The sequence below is a fragment of the Ctenopharyngodon idella genome, chromosome 3 (assembly GCF_019924925.1).
Source record: "Ctenopharyngodon idella isolate HZGC_01 chromosome 3, HZGC01, whole genome shotgun sequence".
In the NCBI taxonomy this organism is placed as follows: Eukaryota; Metazoa; Chordata; class Actinopteri; order Cypriniformes; family Xenocyprididae; genus Ctenopharyngodon; species Ctenopharyngodon idella.
In genome coordinates this window covers 7,335,275-7,354,244 of record NC_067222.1, presented here as the reverse complement: position 1 = coordinate 7,354,244, position 18,970 = coordinate 7,335,275, and the positions used below count along the sequence as shown (strand labels likewise).

Here is an 18,970-nt window from a genome sequence, read left to right as displayed (position 1 = left end):
CTGGACTGTGATTGTTTTGCTGCCTGCCCTGATCCTTGCCTGTACCCTGATTCTGTTTGTCTGCCGCCTGCCTCGACCATTGCCTGTCCCTGTTTATGCCTCTGCCTTTGCCCTGTCTGCTCTGTAAGTCCTTTTAATAAAATAGCTGCAAATGGATCCACATTCCGTCGACCCATCATTACAGAAGACTTCGCTGCACAGCGATCCAGCAGCCCTCATGCAGATTTCATCTGAATTAACTGCCCAGGCCAACCAGCTAGCGGTGCATCAACATCAACTCAACCGCTTGACTTCCCTTACCGAAGAGCTGGTGAAAACGCTTCAAGGCCTCCGATTCAGTCCTGCTGAAGCCGCCACGCCGCCTCCTGTTGCTCCCACCAATCCAGGCTTCGCGGCCTCCCCTGCAGTCAATCCTCGCCTAGCGCTCCCAGAAAAGTTTGACGGCACTCCCGCCAGGTGTAAGGGGTTCCTTCTCCAATGTTCCCTGTTTATCAACCAGCAACCGTCTCTGTACCCCACCGAATCCAGTCGGATATCGTTTGTGTGTTCCCTGCTCACTGGCAAAGCATTGGATTGGGCCACCGCGGTGTGGAGAGATAACAGACCCATGTTCCCCACCTTTTAGGATTTCTTGCGAAACTTTAAAGAAGTCTTTGAACATCCCGAGGGAGGCAAGAGTGCTGGATATCAGTTACTTTCTCTCAGCCAAGGTAAACAAACAGCAGCCAAGTACGCGCGGAACTTTTGTACTCTGGCCGCTCAAACGAACTGGGTTGAGGACACTTTAAAGCTGTTGTTCCGAAGGGGCCTAACGCTGGAACTGCAAGCCAAACTCGCATGCCGGGATGAGGGTAGCTCGCTCAATGCTTTCATTGAACTGGCTATTCACATTGACAACCTGCTACGAACCCAACACCCAGTCCGGCAATCCGCCTCAGCCAGTCCCGCTCTGGAACCCATGCAACTCGGCTATACCCCACTACTTCCCAAAGAGAGAGAAAGGAGACGACAACTACACCTGTGTCTCTATTGCGGTCAGGCTGGCCATGTCAAGATCAACTGCCCCGTACGACCTCAGTCCTCCAATACCAAAGCAGTGAGTTCTCCACATCACTCTAACTACTCTTCCAACTGCTTCAAAATTCCCATTCAAATTACTGTTAATGGCCAAAGTCTATCCACTCACGCTCTACTGAATTCTGGAGCTGCTGGGAATTTCATGTCAGACTCATTCATCAAAGAACATAACATCCCTTTAACAAACTGTAATTCCCTGTTGACAGTGGAGACGCTAGATGGGAAGCCCATCGGCGGAGGCAGAGTGGCCCATATCATCGCTGAGCTCACCTTGCAAGTAGGAGCCCTTCACCATGAACAAATCCACTTCTACGTTATTCACTCGCCCAACAACCCTGTAATCCTTGGTCTACCATGGCTCAGAACTCACAACCCTCACGTTTCCTGGAAAGATGGCCAGATTGTGCAATGGGACGCTAACTGCCGTAAAAGTTGCTTGAAATAAATCACTCCCCTGCCACTTCAAGCTGCTTCACTCCACGATTCTGACTCCGGAAAACTTAACATACCCGAAGAATATGCCGATCTGGCTGTGGCATTCAGTAAAAACAAATCCACCGAGCTACCTCCTCATCGTCCCGGTGACTGCGCCATCGACCTGCTGCCTGGTACCACTCCTCCCAAGGGCAGGATCTTTCCCCTGTCACAACCCGAGTCAGCGGCAATGAAAACCTACATCAAAGAGGAGCTAGCCAAAGGATTTATCCGCCTGTCCACATCACCAGCAGCATCCGGGTTCTTCTTTGTCAAGAAAAAAGATGGTGGTTTAAGACCCTGTATCGATTACCGTGGATTAAATGACATCACCGTCAAGTTCCGGTACCCCTTGCCTTTGGTTCCTTCAGCCCTTGAACAACTCAGACAAGCTGCATACTTCACCAAGCTGGACCTCCGCTGTGCTTACAATCTAATCCGCATCAGAGAAGGGGACGAATGGAAGACAGCCTTTTCCACAGCCACTGGTCACTACGAGACCCTCGTCATGCCGTTCGGGCTGTCCAACAGTCCCTCTGTCTTCCAATCCTTAACGACGTCTTCCGTGACATGCTCAATCACTGGGTCATAGTCTACATAGATGACATCCTCATCTATTCAAAGACTGATACAACTTAAACTGTTTGCAAAAGTCGAGAAATGCGAATTTCACCAAACCTCCACAACCTTTCTGGGTTACGTTATCAGTCGTGAGGGCGTGGCCATGGATGACGGTAAGGTGAGGGCGGTACTGGAATGGCCACAGCCTCGCACATTGAGGGAGTTACAGCGGTTCCTGGGGTTTGCCAACTTCTACAGACGGTTCATACGGAACTTCAGCGGCGTTGCAGCCCCATTAACGTCCATGACCAAGCGGCAGTCCTCACGTCTCATCTGGTCCTCAGAGGCAGTACAGGCTTTCCAAGAGCTAAAGGAGCATTTCACCACAGCACCCATTCTCCGTCATCCAGACCCCGAACTCCCTTTCATTGTAGAGGTGGACGCCTCCAGCACGGGCATAGGGGCTGTCCTTTCCCAGTGCCAAGGTAACCCAGAGAAAATGTACCCCTGTGCCTTTTACTCAAGAAAAAATGTCGGCGGCAGAACGTAATTACGATGTGGGCAATCGGGAGTTACTGGCTATGAAGGCAGCTCTGGAGGAGTGGCGTCACTGGCTGGAGGGAGCAAAACATCCGTTCACCATTCTCACGGACCATAAGAACCTGGAATACCTGCGTTCCGCCAAACGTCTAAATCCACGGCAAGCTAGATGGGCCCTGTTCTTCACACGCTTCCAGTTCTCGGTAACTTACAGACCAGGCTCTAAAAACCAAGGCGGACGCGCTGTCACGGCAGCATGAGGAGGTGGAACGGACAGAGAAAGTAGAGAACATAATCCCTGACACCTTACTGCTCGCTCCAGTTCAATGGGACATTATCACAGAAATCACACATGCTAACGAACAAACCGCTCCTCCAACATGTCCACCGGACCGCACCTACGTCCCAGCACCGCTTCAGGACAGACTACTTCATCATGTGCATGACTTCCCAAGCTCAGGTCACCTGGGTGTTACAGCCACTCTCCATCTGCTACAAAACCGGTTCTGGTGGGACTCTATGCTATCCGACATCACCCGCTTCATCACCAATTGTTCACTCTGTCAAACCACCAAAGCATCACATCACGCGCCAGCCAGATTGTTACAACCATTACCCATTCCACAACGTCCCTGGTCTCATATAGCCATTGATTTCATCACTGATCTCCCAGAATCCCAGGGCCACACCACCGTTCTCACAGTCATCGACCGCTTCTCAAAAGCATGCAGACTTATACCACTGGCCAAGCTACCCACAGCATTCGAGACAGCCGAGCTTCTATGCAATTATGTGTTCTGCTTCTATGGACTACCTGAGGACATTGTGTCAGATGGGGGCCCACAGTTCAAATCTCGAGTCTGGTCATCCTTCAAGAACCTCAACATCAACGTCAGCCTCACTTCAGGGTACCATCCAGAATCCAATGGCCAAACGGAGCGCATGAATCAAGAATTAACCAGATTTCTACGCACCTACTGCCAACGCAACCAAACTGACTGGAGTCGTTATCTGCTCTGGGCGGAGTACGCCCAAAACTCCCTACAAAAACCTGCCACTGGAGTCACACCCTTTCAATGCGTCTTGGGCTTCCAACCTCCATTATTTCCTTGGTCTGGGGAACCATCCAATCTTCCATCTGTTACTGAATGGATGCAAAGAAGTGAGGAAACTTGGGACCAAGCTCACCATCACTTACAACGCGCCGTAAGAAGGCAGGAGATGCAGGCCAATCGTCACCGACGATCCCCAGTACGCCGTGGGACAATGGGTTTGGCTGTCCACTAGAGACCTTCGGCTAAGACTTCCATGCAGAAAACTCAGTCCCAGGTTTGTAGGGCCCTTTCAAATTATCAAACAAATAACTCCAGTATCATTTCGTTTAGATTTGCCTGCTAATTACCGTGTCTCTCCCACTTTTCATGTTTCGCTGTTGAAACCCTCTGGGGGTCCGAGAGGGGAGCCAGAGGGAACCGAGGTCTGCTCCCCCCCCACCCTTGATGATCGAAGGCGAGGAAGCCTATCAAGTACGAGAGCTGCTCGACTCCAGGCGCCGGGGTAGGAGACTACAGTGCTTAGTCGACTGGGAGGGGTACGGCCCGGAGGAGTGATCCTGGGTCAATGCGGATGATATCCTGGACCCCTCACTCACAGAGGAATTTCATCGGACGCACCCGGAGAGACCGGCCCCTCGACCACGTGGTAGACCCCGGCGTCCGGCTCTGTCACGAATGTGGCTCCCTCGGCCCTTCCTCCGGACCGCCGGAGGGAGCCATCACCAGAATACTGATCAGTTCTCTTTCGGACTACGTTTCCCATGGGCCCTCATTCCTGGGACTGATTGCACACACACCTGCACTGCATCACACTCACACTATTTAAGACACACACACACACATACACACACATACATACACACATACATACATGCATCGCAAAGTCTTGATTTGCCTTGGTGATCATTTCTGAGCGTTTTTCTGAACTGTTTACCTGTTATCGTTTGGACTGTATATTCCCTGTGACCCTTTGCTGCCTGCCCTGATCCTTGCCTGTACCCTGATTCTGTTTGTCTGCTGCCTGCCTCGACCATTGCCTGTCCCTGTTTATGCCTCTGCCTTTGCCCTGTCTGCTCTGTAAGTCCTTTTAATAAAATAGCTGCAAATGGATCCACATTCTGCCGACCCATCATTACACACTGACTGGACACAACAAAGCAAATGTTCCAGATCCATTTTTTCCTTCATGTCAGAAGTAGTTTGAGTGCTTAAAATACATCAAAAATAGAATGAGGCATCAGTTTATTGTGGGGGATTTGTCATGTCACATCCAGTGTAGACAACATCACTGATTAATGTCTTGTTTTGCCTTTTGTCGCATTGCTCGTGTCCAGTGTTACTCTGTATGGGTAATAAATGTCAACCTAACATTTAATGTTATTAAGATACCAAGCGTATCATTGTTTGAGTATTGCTAATAAAATCAGTACATGCCCGGTTGTTTCAATTTCTTCTGCCTCAAGATCTGACCTCAACTCTAATACAGCTTTATCAAAATGCTTGCCATGTCGGATATCAAAACACATGACTTGCTGTAATGGAAGGTGTGGATACAGTGCAATAAATTTGGCCAATAACAGCACTTGTTTCTGGAAGAGGTAATACCCCTTGAAATTGAGTGTTTTCCACAGAGTGAAAATGAGGATAGAAAATTATTGTTTTTACAAATATTGGAACTTTTTGGTGTTAAAAAAAAAAAAAAAAAAAACTTTGTAAACTTTATAAAATAACTTTGAGAAACCTAATATGAAATCTGACACTGCAAGAGGGTAATGATGTTTGTTTTGGAGTTGTTTACTCAATGATTCTGGAGTTAGGGACTTTTTGGTTCAAAACCATGTTAATTTCAAAGTCAAAACACGTGATTCAGTGGAATAGAAATAAAGCAAGAATTATTCTATTTATGATTTATTTACTATCCTGCTGTACATAAAGCAAGATTGATTTGATATTGTTTCAGTGTTGTAGATGTAAAATAAGTGATTTAATTTAGTTGAACAAATATCGATTTTATGTCTAACTTGATCTATTTTTCATAATTGACATAACATTGTTTCAGGGTGCAAACCGGATGAAAAATCAATGTTAAGTTTCGACCTAGATTCAGTGTTGATTCAATGCTGGTCTGCTATTTGGGGTACGCAACAAAAAAAAAAGAGAAGGCTTCTGCAAAAGGTAAGCAACTAGTTTTTTTATACATATATATATATATATATATATATATATATATACACAGGTGCTGGTCATATAATTAGAATATCATCAAAAAGTTGATTTATTTCACTAATTCCATTCAAAAAGTGAAACTTGTATATTATATTCATTCATTACACACAGACTGATATATTTCAAATGTTTATTTCTTTTAATTTTGATGATTATAACTGACAACTAAGGAAAATTCAGTATCTCAGAAAATTAGAATATTGTGAAAAGGTTCAATATTAAAGACACCTGGTGCCACACTCTAATCAGTTAATTAACTCAAAACACCTGCAAAGGCCTTTAAATGGTCTCTCAGTCTAGTTCTGTAGGCTACACAATCATGGGGAAGACTGCTGACTTGACAGTTGTCCAAAAGACGACCATTGACACCTTGCACAAGGAGGGCAAGACACAAAAGGTCATTGCAAAAGAGGCTGGCTGTTCACAGAGCTCTGTGTCCAAGCACATTAATAGAGAGGCGAAGGGAAGGAAAAGATGTGGTAGAAAAAAGTGTATAAGCAATAGGGATAACCGCACCCTGGAGAGGATTGTGAAACAAAACCCATTCAAAAATGTGGGGGAGATTCACAAAGAGTGGACTGCAGCTGGAGTCAGTGCTTCAAGAACCACTACGCACAGACGTATGCAAGACATGGGTTTCAGCTGTCGCATTCCTTGTATCAAGCCACTCTTGAACAACAGAAGCGTCTCGCCTGGGCTAAAGACAAAAAGGACTGGACTGCTGCTGAGTGGTCCAAAGTTATGTTCTCTGATTTTTTTGCATTTCCTTTGGAAATCAGGGTCCCAGAGTCTGGAGGAAGAGAGGAGAGGCACACAATCCACGTTGCTTGAGGTCCAGTGTAAAGTTTCCACAGTCAGTGATGGTTTGGGGTGCCATGTCATCTGCTGGTGTTGGTCCACTGTGTTTTCTGAGGTCCAAGGTCAACGCAGCCGTATACCAGGAAGTTTTAGAGCACTTCATGCTTCCTGCTGCTGACCAACTTTATGGAGATGCAGATTTCATTTTCCAACAGGACTTGGCACCTGCACACAGTGCCAAAGCTACCAATACCTGGTTTAAGGACCATGGTATTCCTATTCTTAATTGGCCAGCAAACTTGCCTGACCTTAACCCCATAGAAAATCTATGGGGTATTGTGAAGAGGAAGATGCGATATGCCAGACCCAACAATGCAGAAGAGCTGAAGGCCACTATCAGAGCAACCTGAGCACTTATAACACCTGCGCAATGCCACAGACTGATCGACTCCATGCCACGCCGCATTGCTGCAGTAATTCAGGCAAAAGGAGCCCCAACTAAGTATTGAGTGCTGTACATGCTCATACTTTTCATGTTCATACTTTTCAGTTAGCCAAGATTTCTAAAAATCCTTTCTTTGTATTGGTCTTAAGTAATATTCTAATTTTCTGAGATACTGAATTTGGGATTTTCCTTAGTTGTCAGTTATAATCATCAAAATTAAAAGAAATAAACATTTGAAATATATCAGTCTGTGTGTAATGAATGAATATAATATACAAGTTTCACTTTTTGAATGGAATTAGTGAAATAAATCAACTTTTTGATGATATTCTAATTATATGACCAGCACCTGTATATATAATTTGGGTAGAAGTAATTGTCAGTTTTATGAAGGACCTAGTTCTGCATAGCTTTTTTCTTAATTTTTCTGCATACCTCTGGATTTGACATGAGTTGATTTTTGTTGATGTTGTCTTCACTCTTTTCTTCTGTCTCAGCAGGAGTGTCCATGGTAACATTTAGATTTGAATCTGTCATTATATCACTAGAGAGAAAAATAAAATTAAACACATCAAATATTGTACCACACAAATATTGTAATCTTACCTTTGTGCTAGTTTTTCAAAGCAAAATGGGATTGGATCACCGTGATCCAGATACACACTTTTTCAGATTCCCAAACCAGTGCTCTAAATGGGGCTACATGTAAGCTACTAGCTATAAAAAAAGAACAACAGATAGAATGGCATGACTGGTTTCATTACATCACTTCATGTTTGTTGCTGTTACGTGAGTTTGCAGCTCTGTCAAGTTAATTCTTAATCCTCAGGTCCCTTTCGATATGGTTCACTCACATTGCATCTGGTTTTCAGCTGACTCTTATGGGGAAAACTCCAGCTTTCTCAGAATTCTGATGCCTTATTGGTTCACGTCTGTAAGTATCACAGACAAATGGCATTTCAGCCCACCAAAACGGGCAGGGTTGGCTGCCTATAAAAGCCACAGAAATGCCAGATCTCATCAGAAAATTTCTCCTTCAGCGTGAAGATTATCTTGCTGCTCCAAAGAAGTCTGAAGCCTCTACTCGCCTCTTCTCAATGTCAAACAAGCCTCGCAGTGGATTAAATGCTCTGCAAGCAATCGACTCAGCGGTGCTCTGCAGACAAGCTGATTGAACAGTGCTCTGCAGACAAGCTGACAGCGCTCTGCAAGCAGACTAAAGGAGTGCTCTGCAAGCAAGCTGACTGAGCATTTTCCCCTGCAGCCATGACTTGTACAGCTCGCACTGGAGCATCTCTGTCGACCGTCATTCTTTTTTTAAATATATTTTTGCATAGTGGTGGGAACTCTGGGCATGTATCCAGGCTGGGTGTTCAGGATGACCTGAGATTCAGCCAGCCCAAATTCTAGGCACGCTTCATTGACTGAAAATGCCTGCAGGTCCCCCACACTCGTGATGGATGTGAGTGCAGTCAGGAGCACTGTCTTAAGGGACAGGATCTTTATCTCCACTGACTGTAAAACTGTCTACACAGGACGCGGCCATTGTCACTTGCATCGCAACAGCTAAAAGCTGTCTACACTGGATGCGACAAAATGCAAAGCATTGTTGCAAAGCATTTGTCCTTTGTGTCAGTACGTAATAAATAGAACGAGGCATCTGTCGCTCGCGTCGCACTGCATCCAGTGTAGACAATGTCACTGATTTTAATGGGTTCTATTGTCTTTTGTCACATCGCATCACACTGATTGCGTCCGGTGTAGACACTGTGTAAGGGCTCAAATGGAGCTCTCTGCAGGGCTGAGGGTTCAGTCTCCTAGCACCTCTCAGGAACCTGGGGCCTCATTTATAAAACTTTGCGTATGCACAAAACAGGCCCTGAAGGATAGATAGACCTTTATTGTCCCCCAAGGGAAATTTGCTTTCACAGACTCTGTCAATACACAAAAATACGGACAATAACGACATTAGAAAACAAAAAAAAACAAAAAAAAAAACAGCGCATGCAAGAACTGTTCGGATTACAGATTATTTAAAGCAGCAATGGCAGAAGGGACAAAGCTTTTACTGAAGCGTGCTCGCCTCCACCTTAAAGTTCTGTATCTGCGGCCTGAGGGCAGCAGAGAAAAGTAAATATGGAGAGGGTGGTCCGAGTCTCTGCTGACTGTCCGAGCCATGCGTGTGACAGCTTTGCTGTTGAGAAGAGAGAGATCCGTAATGGGTAAACTGATAATTTTGGATGCTGTGCGTGTGACCTTAATGAGCTTATTTCTATTGGTGATGGAGAGCATGTTGAAGTAACAAGGGGAACAGTAGAGGAGGATGGATTGGATGATGCTAGTGTACAACAATAACAGAAGATGTGGAGTGACAGAAAGGGCATGGAGCTTGCGGAGAATGAGTCTTTGTTGGGAACGTTTATATATATCTGTGACATGTTGCTCGAAGGTGAGTTTATTATCTAATGTGAGTCCAAGATATTTAAAATGATTGACACGTTCCACTGTTTTGTCATGTATGATGATGGGGGCCAAATCTAGAATATGTGAGTGGGTGTAAATTAATAACTCCTTGGTCTTGTCCACGTTCAGCTCCAGACTATTTTCGGAGAACCACTTAGTAAAGTGAATGACAGACTGATGGTAAGCCGTAATGGAGTTATTGTCTGTGAGTAAGGCCAAAATGGCAGTATCGTCTGAATATTTAAAATATGTAGTGATAGATGATGAGCTAGTACAATCGTTTGTATACAGGGTGTAGAGAAAGGGGCTGAGCACACACCCCTGGGGGCTCCGGTGTTAGTGACTATAATTGAGGAGATGACTGAGCCCACTCTAACGGCCTGTGGTCTATTACTGAGAAAGTTGTAAATCCAGTGGATGAGAAGTGGAGATAGGTTAAGAAATTGGAGCTTTTTAATCAGTTGATGCCATTGTATTGTATTAAAAGCTGAGCTGAAATCGATGAACAGGATGGATGCAAAGGTGCCAGGTGATTCCAGATGTTATAGAAGGGGGTGGAGGAGACATGCCACGGCATCCTCTGTTCCCCGCCTGGACCTGTAGGCGAACTGGTAGGGGTCCAGCAGAGGTCTGACTGCTGGAAGGATGGTGTAGAGAATTAGCTTTTCCATGCACTTCATTATTATTGAAGTAAGTGCGACGGGCCGATAATGGTTTAGCTCGGATGGACGGGGCTTCTTGGGAACCGGAATGATTGTAGAGGTTTTCCAGATTGTAGGAATGTGTGCTCCCCTGAGGGAGTCCCAGTAGATGGTAAAAAGGATCGGGGACAGCTCCATAGCACACGATTTCAGCACCCTGGCCGGAATGCCATATGGACCCGGTGCCTTGCCCACTTTACACCTGCTCAATTGCTGGCGTACATCCTCCACTGTAAATGGGGGCTCGGATGGAACAACTGGTGGCAGGGCACTGAGCAGCTCTTCACAGAGGGCAGAATGGTCATGTCTGTCAAAACGGGTATAAAAGGAATTCAGAGAGTCAGCAAAGGTAGCCGGGTCAGATGTTGCATAATGCCCTGTGCTAGATGCTTGACCAGTAAGAATCTTAATTTTCTGAAACGCTTGTTTAGTATTCATACTGCTGAATTCTTGCTTGATCTTATCCTTGTATCTGAGTTTAGCTCTTGTTATGTCATTCTTAATTTGTCTGTTTAGTATATTGACAGTGTTCCAGTCCCCCTGCTGGAAAGCCTTAAGTTTTTCTTTCATGCAACTTTTAATGTGAGACGTGATCCAGGGTTGGGAATTTGGGTATTTTTTAAATGTTCTGGTAGGTATAGTAGATGAAATGCAGAATTTAATGTAATCTGTGATAACTGAAACCTTATGCTCCAAGTCTCCCTGAAAAATCTCACAGTCTGTACATGCTAGTGAACCTTGCAGCTGTGCCATGGCATCCTCCGACTAGATGGAGGCACTATGTATGGTTGGCTTAGCGCGTTTCAGCTCTGATCTGTAGTGTGGCAACAGAACGACAACATTGTGGTCGGAGTAGCTGAGTGGAGGCTGTGCCTGAGCGGTAAACGCATCAGAAATGTTCCCATAACATAAATCCAAGGTGTTATGCCTCCTCGTATGAATATTCACATACTGGTGCAGCGATGGCATAACGCTGCCCAGTTTACAGTTGTTAAAATCCCCCAAAATAAACAGCGGGGCATCAGGATATTTAGCCATCATAGAGCTAGCATCCTCGGCTAATAGATCCGCTGCTATCCTGGTGTTAGCACTAGGGGGTATGTAAACACAGCTGATCACCACGCATGGGAATTCCCTCGGGAGATAATACGGCCGCAGAGAAAGAGTCAATAGCTCTACATCAGGTGTACAGATTGAAAGGTGTTTTTTGATGTTAACACACCATCGCTTGTTAACGAAGATGCAGACACCACCACCCTTATTCTTTCCAGACTTGCGTGTCCTGTCAGCTCGTAGTATGGTAAAGTGATCGAGACTGACCTCTGAATCAGGGGTGGTCCCATCGAGCCAGGTTTCTGTCAGGGCGATGATACATGCATCTCTGAAGGTCCGCTCCAGACGGCATTTAGCATGCAGCAAATCCATTTTGTTCCTGAGAGAGCGAACATTAGCCAGCAGAATGGAAGGGAGAGGGGGTCTAAAAGGACGCCTCCTCAACCTGGTGCGCACCCCACCTCTCCTACCCCGTTTTCTTGGTCAAAGTTCTGGAGGTAGATTGACTGTCGGCTTCTGGAGGCAAATGGAGGAAGAGCGGAGCTGGAGAAGCTCATGCCGGCTATAGGTAAGTGGTACTAAGCCGCTAATTCCTGAATGTAAGGCCCCGCAGTTGTTTAGAAACCACAGAAGTAACAATACAATCGCAGTAATCTTGATCAAATTCAGCATTTTGCATATCTCATTAAACAAAAAAAAAAAACAAAAAAAACATGACAAACGAGATGACAGAGCTGTGTCGTCGCAGAAGAGCATGCGCCAGAAACCGGAAAGTGCATACGCTATCTAATAATATCTAATATTTTCCAATGTCTTGTACCTTTGACAGTGTTAACCATGGTGTCACGTGGATGGGAACGTGCATGGAAATGATATGCAGATGAGGTTATGCATAGTAAAACTAGGCGTCGTAAGCTCCATATATGGTGATTTCGGAGAGGAGACAGGGTGGAGATGCACGTATGCACAATCTTCCGCTGACTGGGATTTATAAAGGGATTTGTGCGCAGGTTCTGGCGTACGCATGGTTTTATAAATCCGAATTTTTTTGTGCATACGCAGAATCTAGCTTTTGCACGTACATACACTTTTAGGATGAAATCTTCGCAAAGTTTTATAAATGAGGCCCCAGAACACTAAGTTGTATTTCCTTAAAGACATACCGTCTACTGCAGGGGTCAGCAAGTAAGTTTGGCATTGGGCCAAAAAACATTTTCGCCACTAGATGGCGGGCCAGCACATAGTCAAAGGTTAATTTAAGAAATTAACTGATGAAAAATGCAACTAGAATTGCCTGTGAGAGACTGTTACAGTGTCTTTTGTAACTGGTATTGAGCTGTTACTCTGTTAAATCCTGTAGTAGGACAGTCATTAACAAAAAGCCACATTTGTGTGATGGTGTCTGGGTTTTACACTGGATAAATTAATAAAGCAGAGTAGTGACACGTAACCTGGCAAGTATATTCATTCAACAGCTTGCAACACAGATTGCCTTGCTAAAACACACATAGGCCTATGTGGGAGATGCAAAACGGATAAAAATAACTCAAAAAATAAAAGAGGACTTGAATAAGCCCATTAATAACATGTTTGAATCATGCTCTTAACGAACTATGTTTTATTTCCTCTTTCCATATTGTGTATAATAAATGTGTATCATTTTAATTTGCTTGTTACACAATGGAGCCTAACTTATATGGAGCCAGATCAGTCTCAAAAATTATACATTTACAAAACAAAATTCATAAATGCTCAGCACAATTCACATTTACAAAATCCGATTTGTAAATTCAAAACACAATTCAAGTAAAAGCGTAAATATTTACCCAAATGCTCACACAAATACATCTTACCTAAATAAATTTAAAATGTTTACACAAATATGTATATATCAAGTTCTTGAATTAATTTCCATCACACATTTATGAATGATGTTACATGTATTTATGGGTCATTGAATCTGCATTTTCAAATCCTCAGACATGCGTAGACTACTTTGATTATGTGTACGGTATTTTTGAGACCTTCCTGGCACTTTAAGATTCATAAATATCTTTTTTTGGAGAATGTTCTGTTTAGCCAATCGTGGTGAGCTTTTAATCCACCAATCAAAACGCTCCTTACTGAACAGACTTAAGAAGCTCAACACTGTGCTTGTACTGTGCATTATTCCATGATCCGGCCCTTTCTGTAAAGACATTTTAATGGGTACTCTTTTTTTTAGTACCTGATTACAATTTCTACAAAATCACATTATGATTTATATCATTCACACAAAATACAGCTACCCGGTTGTGATATAAAACAGTTTAATGTTGTTATTAGTAATATGTCCCTTATCCATTAGGTGGCGACCAAGTGCTTGAAAAGAGTTGAATTGCAGCGCTAAAGGAAGTGAAACAAGACAGTCTACACCGTTAGACATTTCTGTAATTTCTACAGTTATTTACTATATATCACCCACAGGGGTGTAGCACCGATTCCTGGGCCCTACACAAAGACAGTGTGTGGGGGCCCCTTAATATATATATATATATATATATATATATATATATATTATTATATTATTATATATATTATTATATTTTTATTTTGTCACTTTTTTAAACAATAGTGCACAATTATACACAGAGCACTCACTGATAGAAAAACAGTTGTACTATAAATCATGTAACACTTTTGTGTTTGAATTGTGCTATAAATAGAGCACCCCAGTAATATTTGACATAAAAATGACAGTTTTGTGTTTTATTAACAGAGACTGTGCCTTGTATTCCAAAACATTACAATCTTTCTAAACTATTTAACATTGTAGGTACCTCTACAAGCATGAACATAGGATTTATATTATCCTGAGCCATATATTAGGCTACATGTCTGATATTTATGCTATCATAATATGTGTTAAGAATAGTTGCTGAATAGTATACATGCTAGAAATAATGACACTTGTGATATTACTTTAATCTTTCATGACTGTTACTGAGATGGCCAATTTTTATATATATTTTAAATAATTTTTGTCATTTCTGTAAAATGTTAAAAGTGTGTTGGATTTGTAAACAATAGCTGCCTGGATCTTGTGATGAATTTTGTGAGTGTTTAAAGTTTTTAATTGTTTTTGATATACATTTTTTCTTATATCTTAAAATTATATGACCAAGTTTGCTCATATTAATATAATGCAAGATCCACACAAACATCGTTTACATATTCTTTTCCATATTTACAATTTATCTCTAAAGATTTGTCACACACTTTTCGTGTTACTTCGGCGTTTAGAGTACGATAAGAGCGTTTATTACCGGCTTAGAAACAAGTTGTTTTTCATTATGTAGGAAAAGGCGGATGCCCGTTCAGCAAGCATCTATTTACACAACGTAAACAGCGGCATATAGGTCGCCGTCGCCTCGCTCTAACAATATAGGGTCTCACTTGGTCTCTTTGGAAAGAAATTTATGAGGAATTGTTTTCCCTTACTGTTTACTTTTTGCCTGATCTTAGCTTGAACGGCGGCGGCGCGATTCGAAGATCACCACACACCGGAATCCAGCGCATCCAGTCTCCCTCACAGCCATTTAGCGCTTTGCAATGTTCCTAGACAACCAATCAAATCATGCGAATTGCATTCATGCTGTGCTTGTAGGAGGCGCCTACACAGACGTGTGCCAAAGCTTGCGAACAGAGAAATAACGCAGACACAGTGTATATGCGCACAATTGTATAATAATAATTATAATATTTTCAGGATCGTTGAAGGCCCCTCACACGCCAGGGCCCTATGCACTCTGTCACCCTTTTCCCCCCACTTACGACGCCCCTGATCACCCAGTATTATACTGCTAATTCTCTTTACAGTAAATAACTGTGATTCCCTTTGCATCATGTGAATTTTCTGTGACGTCAAACACCACATACAGAGATTTACTGTATTTTTTAAATTTGCAGTATACTACTGTATTTGCTGTAATAGCCTCTCTGGCAACATTTCATGTTTTCCAATCGTGTTTTTTATTTTCCTCTTTTTTGTACATTTGGTTTGACATGATTTGCCTTACACCGTGTGTCTACAATGCTATAACAGCATTGGCTGGCGACCGGACAACTGCAAAATGCTGTTTGTCCCTTGTGTCAGAAATACCGCGAGGCTTGGACTCTGAATACCGTACGTCAGAAATATAACGGGGCATCAGTATGCAGTCTGGGATTTGTCGTGTCGCGCTGGAGCATCCAGTGTAAACAATATCACCTTATTATGGGTTCTGCTAGATTACGCCGTTCACGTCCTGGGTAGAGATGGAACCAGCGCGGCAGCGCCACAGTCTCCGGCCGGTGTACCAATGTACCTCATGAAGGCTTATCCCCGAGAGAAAGCGACCAGCAAGCAAGGTATAAAAAATTCTTTTCCACGGTAAACTGCGTTAACGTTTCATTTTACAAAAGATTTTGTTAGATTATGGAATTTAATATGTACTGCAGTTTTTGTATGCGTGTTTTAAAGGCAACTGTCTGCAATTCGCGCCAGTGACTGCTAGCAAGACTGAGGTAAGCTGTAACATTAACGTTACTTATGATATTTTCACTTACATTTGCTAACAAAAGCAATGTTTCCCCACAATTTTTCCACTTTAATACGAAATTTCTGATAGTTAAGATACCTTTACAAATGACTGCATACAACGGTATGTGTGTCCGCACTTTTAGACACTGTATTTTATTTATATTTGTCAATAAAAAAACTGGTGCCTGTAATGATCCTTATTTATTATGTCTAAAGTAGTGGAAGATCGATGATTTCAAAGTTTGTTGAATACGCAATATGTGAAGCAACCAGTGGATCCACTGGTGCTAGGTAGCTTTCTAAATTTGTGAACTTTTTTATCAAATAAGTGACTGCATCATGTCTAACATTATATTTATTACATAGCAAATGAACCAATCAGAAGATGGACCATTTTCTATGTTCAGTCTCACCAGATTAAATTTATCCAGGTAAGCACTGCAGTAAAACTCTCACTAGCATTCTAAACAACTTTAGTTTTTATATTTTAATTATTTTGATCTTTTATTAGGCAGAAGACTCTCTACCATTGCAGTCCTACCTGACCAGGAAGGTCCTAATATCAGAGCACAGGTGGGTTAACTACTGTAGGGAGGAGAAAGATCATCACATAGTGATTTCTTGCATGTGTCTTACTGTGTATTTCTCTCAAACAGCTCCCCCTTCACTGCAGACCAGCAGAAATGGGTTAAATAATCGATTGCAGTCTTTCTTTCTATGGATCTCAGCATTTTTGGGCAGAATTTCGGATAGAATTTAGGATATGTAAGTATTAAAATTTAATCTGCCATAATTTAATTTACAGTTCAGCTGAAATGTTTGAATTTGCTATTTACAAAGAGCTGTTACACAAATTACACTAATATGAAATATTATATATCTTCTCTTTCTCTCTCTCTGTCATGTTTTTATATAGTGTCAGAACCGGGATCTCCTCTGAAGGACTGAGTACATTTGTGCTCCACCAGTGTACATCAATCCAACAAATTTTGGAAATAGTGAAATGATTTTGATAGTGGGGTTATGTGTTGTTATCATGTTATCTAATGATATTGTGAAAAGAATGGTTTTGTCCTGTGTTGGACATTTACTTTTTGACTGCTTAAAAATGTATTTATATTCTGCAGTTTTATGAATGTAATTGTTGATATTTAATTATAATAATTTTTTGACAATAAGCTAAACAACGTGTTTAGTAGTAGTGTAGTGAAGGACAACACAATGTGTTAATTTAACATGTTTACACATCTTTGTGCTAACCTTTCTGACACATTTACTTTGTTAAAAACATTAACACAGCTTAATGAGTTAAAATTAACACAAAATGTTGTCCCTAAACTCTCCCATTAATGTGTAAAAATTGTCATTTTTAACACAATGTAAAGCAATGTTTTAAATAAAAAAATTATATTTTGCAATAATTTTGTCTCTTTGAATTGTATGTCAGTAGTACTTATGTACATGTAGGATAAAAATAAAATTAATTCTATATAAAATTTATGAAATCTAATTTATATTTAGTTCAAATAAAAGAATTACAGATTACCTGTTTTTTTTTGTTTTGTTTTTTTTACAGTAATTACACCGTATTACATAATTACAGTATCATGTATTTACTGTAAAACTGAAATACAGTTATAGTACTGTAAAAACCCCTTGAAATGTCTAACAGTGTACCAGTGTTTGATGAGTAGTCACATTTTGCTCGTGTGTTCAGTCAAGAGCTTTGAAGTTAATAAAGCACACACGTTAATGAAACCAAGTCGCTTTATTGAAACATCACACCGGTTAGCCTGCTGTCTTATACACCAAAGTTGCACATACCCTGTTTATTCAGATAATTCTGAATCCAATTTGTCAACTATCTATCTATCTATATAATAAAATTGGTGACCAAGTGCTTGAAAAGATTTGAGTTGCAGTGTTAAAGGAATTGAGACAGTCTGCTCTGCCAGTGTTTGATGAGTAGTCACATTTTGCTCATGTGTTCAGTCTAGAGCTTTGAAGTTAATAAAGCACACAGGTTAATAAACAGCGAAGAGATTTCAGCATGTACGATGAAAACCAGACTCAACGAGTAAGTAAAGTGTTTTTTTTTTTAATCTGATGGCATTTTCTTATGATTAAAGGTTGTTTAAGTTAATGAAGTGTGCAGTTTACAGTGTTACAAAGTTGTTAGTACACGCCAGCTTTCTTATATTATAACTGATGTTTGTATGAACACTTTAGGATGAATGGGTGATAAACAATCAATAAAACAACGATTTCAATGATAAACTATCAAGTCATTTTAAATACAGTTTGTAGTCAGTGTGTTCTAAAGTTACCATCACGACCAGCTAGGGATGCCATGGATTATCTGCTATTATGTTTTGTGATTTAAAAGTACCAGTGCACCAGTTATGTAATTAAAAATGCAATCTCTACATCTTTTTTCAAATGTAGGTTCTATCTAGCTCTATAGGACATGTCTTTCAGCTTTGAGTGGTTTATGTTGCAAAAGCGATAGGCAGAGTGATGACAATCTGTTCTACCTGCTTGTCATTCTGCAGTGTATTAGCACATTCATTTGTTCATTTGCACATTCATCTGATATGTTAAATATATATGCACCGGTACTGTTATAACAGTTATTATATAAGAAAGCTGGTGTGGACTAACAACTTTGTAACACTGCAAACTGCACAACCTTTAATTATAAGAAAATGCTATCAGATTAAAAAAAACCTACTTTACTTACTCATTGAGTCTGGTTTTCATCCTCCATGCTGAAATCTCTCTTCATGAAATCTTTACATATAGGAACCGATCATGTAACAACGCACAGTACAAGTGCAGCGTTGAGTTTCTTGAGTCTGTTCAGTAAGGAGCGTTTTGATTGGTGGATTAAAAGCTCACCGCGATTGGCTAAACATAACATATAAAACATAACATAACATATAAAAAAGATATTTATGAATCTTAATGTGCCAGGAAGGTCTCAAAAATACCACACACAAATTCAAAGCAGTCCACA

General features: G+C 41.7%; 1 protein-coding gene and 1 long non-coding RNA gene across 2 annotated transcripts in view; one reads left to right on the top strand and one right to left on the bottom strand.

Moving 5' to 3' along the window:
- Positions 1 to 18,970, bottom strand: part of LOC127509904 (uncharacterized) — a 107,198-nt gene that overhangs the window by 14,559 nt on the left and 73,669 nt on the right. The window lies entirely within an intron of this gene.
- LOC127510089 (uncharacterized) lies at positions 14,197 to 17,602 on the top strand. Its single transcript, XR_007929473.1, has 5 exons — positions 14,197 to 15,938; positions 16,321 to 16,385; positions 16,466 to 16,527; positions 16,611 to 16,719; positions 16,871 to 17,602. It is a non-coding gene; the product is annotated as an uncharacterized LOC127510089 (long non-coding RNA).